Raw genomic sequence first — 8,431 nt, forward strand, 5'->3', positions numbered from 1 at the left:
TATTATTTTTCCCAATAGAGGCCTCTTAGCGCTCAGAATGTCCAATTGCAGTTTCTACAGAAAGAGTGTTTCAGAAAGGCTCAATCAAAAGTAAGGTTCAACTATGTTAGTTGAATGCACAGAACAGAAAGAAGTTTCATACAATGCTTCTGTGTAGTTTATATTTGAACATATTCTTTTCTCCACTATAACCCACTTAGCGCTACGAATGTCCAGTTGCATTTTCTACAGACAGATTGTTTCAAAACTGCTCAATCAAAAGTATGGTTTAACTCTATTAGCTGAATGCTCAGATCAGAAAGAAGTTTCACGGAATGCTTCTGTGTAGTTTATATTTGAATATATTCCTTTTTCCACTACTACTCTCTTAGCGCTCCAAATATCCAGTTGCATTTTCTACAGAAAGAGTGTTCAGATCTGCTGAATCAAAAGTATGGTTTAACTCTGTTAGCTGAATGCACAGATCAGAAAGATGTTTCACAGAATGATTCTGTGTAGTTTATATTTGGAGACATTCCTTTTTCCACTATTACCCTCTTAGCGCTCCGAATCTCCACTTGCATTTTCTACAGAAAGAGTGTTTCAGAACGGCTCAATCAAAACTAAGGTTCAACTCTTTTAGTTGAACAAACAGAACAGAAAGAAGTTTCACACAATTCTTCTGTGTAGTTTTTATTTGTAGACATTCTTTTTCCCAATATAGGCCTCTTAGCGCTCAGAATGTCCAATTGCAGTTTCTACAGAAAGAGTGTTTCAGAACGGCTCAATCAAAAGTAAGGTTCAACTCTGTTAGTTGAATGCACAGAACAGCAAGAAGTTTCACACAATGCTTCTGTGTAGTTTATATTTGAACATATTCTTTTTTCCACTATTACCCACTTAGCGCTACGAATGTCCAGTTGCATTTTCTACAGACAGAGTGTTTCAAAACTGCTCAATCAAAAGTATGGTTTAACTCTGTTAGCTGAATGCTCAGATCAGAAAGAAGTTTCACAGAATGCTTCTGTGTAGTTTATATTTGAATATATTCCTTTTTCCACTACTACGCTCTTAGCGCTCCAAATGTCCAGTTGCATTTTCTACAGAAAGAGTGTTCAGATCTGCTCAATCAAAAGTATGGTTTAAATCTGTTAGCTGAATGCACAGATCAGAAAGAAGTTTCACCGAATGATTCTGTGTAGTTTATATTTGAAGACATTCCTTTTTCCACTATTACCCTCTTAGCGCTCCGAATCTCCACTTGCATTTTCTACAAAAAGAGTGTTTCATAACTGCTCAATGAAAAATATGTTTTATCTCTGTTAACTGAATTTACAGATCAGAAATAAGTTTCACAGAATGCATCTGTGTAGTTTTTATTTGAAGATATTCTTTTTCCCAATGTAGGCCTCTTAGCGCTTAGCATGTCCAATTGCAGTTTCTACAGAAACAGTGTTTCAGAACGGCTCAATCAAAAGTAAGGTTCAACTCTGTTAGCTGAATGCGCAGAACAGTAAGAGTTTTCACAGAATGCTACTGTGTAGTTTATATTTGAATATATTACTTTTTCCACAATTACCCTCTTAGCGCTCCGAATGTCCACTTGCATTTTCTACAGAAAGAGTGTTCAGAACTGCGCAATCAAAAGTATGGTTTAACTCTGTTAGCTTAATGAACATATCAGAAATAAGTTTCACACAATGCTTCTGTGTAGTTTTTATTTGAAGATATTATTTTTCCCAATAGAGGCCTCTTAGCGCTCAGAATGTCCAATTGCAGTTTCTACAGAAAGAGTGTTTCAGAAAGGCTCAATCAAAAGTAAGGTTCAACTCTGTTAGTTGAATGCACAGAACCGAAAGAAGTTTCATACAATGCTTCTGTGTAGTTTATATTTGAACATATTCTTTTCTCCACTATTACCCACTTAGCGCTACGAATGTCCAGTTGCATTTTCTACAGACAGAGTGTTTCAAAACTGCTCAATCAAAAGTATGGTTTAACTCTGTTAGCTGAATGCTCAGATCCGAAAGAAGTTTCACAGAATGCTTCTGTGTAGTTTATATTTGAATATATTCCTTTTTCCACTACTACTCTCTTAGCGCTCCAAATGTCCAGTTGCATTTTCTACAGAAAGAGTGTTCAGATCTGCTGAATCAAAAGTATGGTTTAACTCTGTTAGGTGAATGCACAGATCAGAAAGAAGTTTCACAGAATGATTCTGTGTAGGTTATATTTGGAGACATTCCTTTTTCCACTATTACCCTCTTAGCGCTCCGAATCTCCACTTGCATTTTCTACAGAAAGAGTGTTTCAGAACGGCTCAATCAAAACTAAGGTTCAACTCTTTTAGTTGAACAAACAGAACAGAAAGAAGTTTCACACAATTCTTCTGTGTAGTTTTTATTTGTAGACATTCTTTTTCCCAATATAGGCCTCTTAGCGCTCAGAATGTCCAATTGCAGTTTCTACAGAAAGAGTGTTTCAGAACGGCTCAATCAAAAGTAAGGTTCAACTCTGTTAGTTGAATGCAGAGAACAGAAAGAAGTTTCACAGAATGCTTCCTTGTAGTTTATATTTAACATATTCTTTTTTCCACTATTACCCACTTAGCGCTACGAATGTCCAGTTGCATTTTCTACAGACAGAGTGTTTCAAAACTGCTCAATCAAAAGTATGGTTTAACTCTGTTAGCTGAATGCTCAGATCAGAAAGAAGTTTCACAGAATGCTTCTGTGTAGTTTATATTTGAATATATTCCTTTTTCCACTACTACGCTCTTAGCGCTCAAAATGTCCAGTTGCATTTTCTACAGAAAGAGTGTTCAGATCTGCTCAATCAAAAGTATGGTTTAAATCTGTTAGCTGAATGCACACATCAGAAAGAAGTTTCACCGAATGATTCTGTGTAGTTTATATTTGAAGACATTCCTTTTTCCACTATTACCCTCTTAGCGCTCCGAATCTCCACTTGCATTTTCTACAAAAAGAGTGTTTCATAACTGCTCAATCAAAAATATGTTTTATCTCTGTTAACTGAATTTACAGATCAGAAATAAGTTTCACAGAATGCATCTGTGTAGTTTTTATTTGAAGATATTCTTTTTCCCAATGTAGGCCTCTTAGCGCTTAGCATGTCCAATTGCAGTTTCTACAGAAAGAGAGTTTCAGAACGGCTCAATCAAAAGTAAGGTTCAACTCTGTTAGCTGAATGCACAGAACAGAAAGAGTTTTCACAGAATGCTACTGTGTAGTTTATATTTGAATATATTCCTTTTTCCACTATTACCCTCTTATTGCTCCGAATGTCCACTTGCATTTTCTAGAGAAAGTGTGTTCAGAACTGCGCAATCAAAAGTATGGTTTAACTCTGTTAGCTTAATGAACATATCAGAAATAAGTTTCACACAATGCTTCTGTGTAGTTTTTATTTGAAGATATTATTTTTCCCAATAGAGGCCTCTTAGCGCTCAGAATGTCCAATTGCAGTTTCTACAGAAAGAATGTTTCAGAAAGGCTCAATCAAAAGTAAGGTTCAACTCTGTTAGTTGAATGCACAGAACAGAAAGAAGTTTCATACAATGCTTCTGTGTAGTTTATATTTGAACATATTCTTTTCTCCACTATTACCCACTTAGCGCTACGAATGTCCAGTTGCATTTTCTACAGACAGAGTGTTTAAAAACTGCTCAATCAAAAGTATGGTTTAACTCTGTTAGCTGAATGCTCAGATCAGAAAGAAGTTTCACAGAATGCTTCTGTGAAGTTTATATTTGAATATATTCCTTTTTCCACTACTACTCTCTTAGCGCTCCAAATTTCGAGTTGCATTTTCTACAGAAAGAGTGTTCAGATCTGCTGAATCAAAAGTATGGTTTAACTCTGTTAGCTGAAAGCACAGATCCGAAAGAAGTTTCACAGAATGATTCTGTGTAGTTTATATTTGCAGACATTCCTTTTTCCACTATTACCCTCTTAGCGCTCCGAATCTCCACTTGCATTTTCTACAGAAAGAGTGTTTCAGAACGGCTCAATCAAAACTAAGGTTCAACTCGTTTAGTTGAACAAACAGAACAGAAAGAAGTTTCACACAATTCTTCTGTGTAGTTTTTATTTGTAGACATTCTTTTTCCCAATATAGGCCTCTTAGTGCTCAGAATGTCCAATTGCAGTTTCTACAGAAAGAGTGTTTCAGAACGGCTCAATCAAAAGTAAGGTTCAACTCTGTTAGTTGAATGCACAGAACAGAAAGAAGTTTCACAGAATGCTTCTGTGTAGTTTATATTTGAACATATTCTTTTTTCCACTATTACACACTTAGCGCTACGAATGTCCAGTTGCATTTTCTACAGACAGAGTGTTTCAAAATTGCTCAATCAAAAGTATGGTTTAACTCTGTTCGCTGAAAGCTCAGATCAGAAAGAAGTTTCACAGAATGCTTCTGTGTAGTTTATATTTGAATATATTCCTTTTTCCACTACTACGCTCTTAGCGCTCCAAATGTCCAGTTGCATTTTCTACAGAAAGAGTGTTCAGATCTGCTCAATCAAAAGTATGGTTTAACTCTGTTAGCTGAATGCACAGATCAGAAAGAAGTTTCACCGAATGATTCTGTGTAGTTTATATTTGAAGACATTCCTTTTTCCACTATTACCCTCTTAGCGCTCCGAATCTCCACTTGCATTTTCTACAAAAAGAGTGTTTCATAACTGCTCAATCAAAAATATGTTTTAGCTCTGTTAACTGAATTTAAAGATCAGAAATAAGTTTCACAGAATGCATCTGTGTAGTTTTTATTTGAAGATATTCTTTTTCCCAATGTAGGCCTCTTAGCGCTTAGCATGTCCAATTGCAGTTTCTACAGAAAGAGTGTTTCAGAACGGCTCAATCAAAAGTAAGGTTCAAATCTGTTAGCTGAATGCACAGAACAGTAAGAGTTTTCACAGAATGCTACTGTGTAGTTTATATTTGAATATATTCCTTTTTCCACTATTACCCTCTTAGCGCTCCGAATGTCCACTTGCATTTCCTACAGAAAGAGTGTTCAGAATTGCGCAATCAAAAGTATGTTTTAACTCTGTTAGCTTAATGAACATATCAGAAATAAGTTTCACACAATGCTTCTGTGTAGTTTTTATTTGAAGATATTATTTTTCCCAATAGAGGCCTCTTAGCGCTCAGAATGTCCAATTGCAGTTTCTACAGAAAGAGTGTTTCAGAAAGGCTCAATCAAAAGTAAGGTTCAACTATGTTAGTTGAATGCACAGAACAGAAAGAAGTTTCATACAATGCTTCTGTGTAGTTTATATTTGAACATATTCTTTTCTCCACTATTACCCACTTAGCGCTACGAATGTCCAGTTGCATTTTCTACAGACAGATTGTTTCAAAACTGCTCAATCAAAAGTATGGTTTAACTCTATTAGCTGAATGCTCAGATCAGAAAGAAGTTTCACAGAATGCTTCTGTGTAGTTTATATTTGAATATATTCCTTTTTCCACTACTACTCTCTTAGCGCTCCAAATATCCAGTTGCATTTTCTACAGAAAGAGTGTTCAGATCTGCTGAATCAAAAGTATGGTTTAACTCTGTTAGCTGAATGCACAGATCAGAAAGATGTTTCACAGAATGATTCTGTGTAGTTTATATTTGGAGACATTCCTTTTTCCACTATTACCCTCTTAGCGCTCCGAATCTCCACTTGCATTTTCTACAGAAAGAGTGTTTCAGAACGGCTCAATCAAAACTAAGGTTCAACTCTTTTAGTTGAACAAACAGAACAGAAAGAAGTTTCACACAATTCTTCTGTGTAGTTTTTATTTGTAGACATTCTTTTTCCCAATATAGGCCTCTTAGCGCTCAGAATGTCCAATTGCAGTTTCTACAGAAAGAGTGTTTCAGAACGGCTCAATCAAAAGTAAGGTTCAACTCTGTTAGTTGAATGCACAGAACAGCAAGAAGTTTCACACAATGCTTCTGTGTAGTTTATATTTGAACATATTCTTTTTTCCACTATTACCCACTTAGCGCTACGAATGTCCAGTTGCATTTTCTACAGACAGAGTGTTTCAAAACTGCTCAATCAAAAGTATGGTTTAACTCTGTTAGCTGAATGCTCAGATCAGAAAGAAGTTTCACAGAATGCTTCTGTGTAGTTTATATTTGAATATATTCCTTTTTCCACTACTACGCTCTTAGCGCTCCAAATGTCCAGTTGCATTTTCTACAGAAAGAGTGTTCAGATCTGCTCAATCAAAAGTATGGTTTAAATCTGTTAGCTGAATGCACAGATCAGAAAGAAGTTTCACCGAATGATTCTGTGTAGTTTATATTTGAAGACATTCCTTTTTCCACTATTACCCTCTTAGCGCTCCGAATCTCCACTTGCATTTTCTACAAAAAGAGTGTTTCATAACTGCTCAATGAAAAATATGTTTTATCTCTGTTAACTGAATTTACAGATCAGAAATAAGTTTCACAGAATGCATCTGTGTAGTTTTTATTTGAAGATATTCTTTTTCCCAATGTAGGCCTCTTAGCGCTTAGCATGTCCAATTGCAGTTTCTACAGAAACAGTGTTTCAGAACGGCTCAATCAAAAGTAAGGTTCAACTCTGTTAGCTGAATGCGCAGAACAGTAAGAGTTTTCACAGAATGCTACTGTGTAGTTTATATTTGAATATATTCCTTTTTCCACAATTACCCTCTTAGCGCTCCGAATGTCCACTTGCATTTTCTACAGAAAGAGTGTTCAGAACTGCGCAATCAAAAGTATGGTTTAACTCTGTTAGCTTAATGAACATATCAGAAATAAGTTTCACACAATGCTTCTGTGTAGTTTTTATTTGAAGATATTATTTTTCCCAATAGAGGCCTCTTAGCGCTCAGAATGTCCAATTGCAGTTTCTACAGAAAGAGTGTTTCAGAAAGGCTCAATCAAAAGTAAGGTTCAACTCTGTTAGTTGAATGCACAGAACCGAAAGAAGTTTCATACAATGCTTCTGTGTAGTTTATATTTGAACATATTCTTTTCTCCACTATTACCCACTTAGCGCTACGAATGTCCAGTTGCATTTTCTACAGACAGAGTGTTTCAAAACTGCTCAATCAAAAGTATGGTTTAACTCTGTTAGCTGAATGCTCAGATCCGAAAGAAGTTTCACAGAATGCTTCTGTGTAGTTTATATTTGAATATATTCCTTTTTCCACTACTACTCTCTTAGCGCTCCAAATGTCCAGTTGCATTTTCTACAGAAAGAGTGTTCAGATCTGCTGAATCAAAAGTATGGTTTAACTCTGTTAGGTGAATGCACAGATCAGAAAGAAGTTTCACAGAATGATTCTGTGTAGGTTATATTTGGAGACATTCCTTTTTCCACTATTACCCTCTTAGCGCTCCGAATCTCCACTTGCATTTTCTACAGAAAGAGTGTTTCAGAACGGCTCAATCAAAACTAAGGTTCAACTCTTTTAGTTGAACAAACAGAACAGAAAGAAGTTTCACACAATTCTTCTGTGTAGTTTTTATTTGTAGACATTCTTTTTCCCAATATAGGCCTCTTAGCGCTCAGAATGTCCAATTGCAGTTTCTACAGAAAGAGTGTTTCAGAACGGCTCAATCAAAAGTAAGGTTCAACTCTGTTAGTTGAATGCAGAGAACAGAAAGAAGTTTCACAGAATGCTTCCTTGTAGTTTATATTTAACATATTCTTTTTTCCACTATTACCCACTTAGCGCTACGAATGTCCAGTTGCATTTTCTACAGACAGAGTGTTTCAAAACTGCTCAATCAAAAGTATGGTTTAACTCTGTTAGCTGAATGCTCAGATCAGAAAGAAGTTTCACAGAATGCTTCTGTGTAGTTTATATTTGAATATATTCCTTTTTCCACTACTACGCTCTTAGCGCTCAAAATGTCCAGTTGCATTTTCTACAGAAAGAGTGTTCAGATCTGCTCAATCAAAAGTATGGTTTAACTCTGTTAGCTGAATGCACACATCAGAAAGAAGTTTCACCGAATGATTCTGTGTAGTTTATATTTGAAGACATTCCTTTTTCCACTATTACCCTCTTAGCGCTCCGAATCTCCACTTGCATTTTCTACAAAAAGAGTGTTTCATAACTGCTCAATCAAAAATATGTTTTATCTCTGTTAACTGAATTTACAGATCAGAAATAAGTTTCACAGAATGCATCTGTGTAGTTTTTATTTGAAGATATTCTTTTTCCCAATGTAGGCCTCTTAGCGCTTAGCATGTCCAATTGCAGTTTCTACAGAAAGAGAGTTTCAGAACGGCTCAATCAAAAGTAAGGTTCAACTCTGTTAGCTGAATGCACAGAACAGAAAGAGTTTTCACAGAATGCTACTGTGTAGTTTATATTTGAATATATTCCTTTTTCCACTATTACCCTCTTATTGCTCCGAATGTCCACTTGCATTTTCTAGAGAAAGTGTG

Source organism: Symphalangus syndactylus, chromosome Y (genome assembly GCF_028878055.3).
Source record: "Symphalangus syndactylus isolate Jambi chromosome Y, NHGRI_mSymSyn1-v2.1_pri, whole genome shotgun sequence".
Classification (NCBI taxonomy): domain Eukaryota; kingdom Metazoa; phylum Chordata; class Mammalia; order Primates; family Hylobatidae; genus Symphalangus; species Symphalangus syndactylus.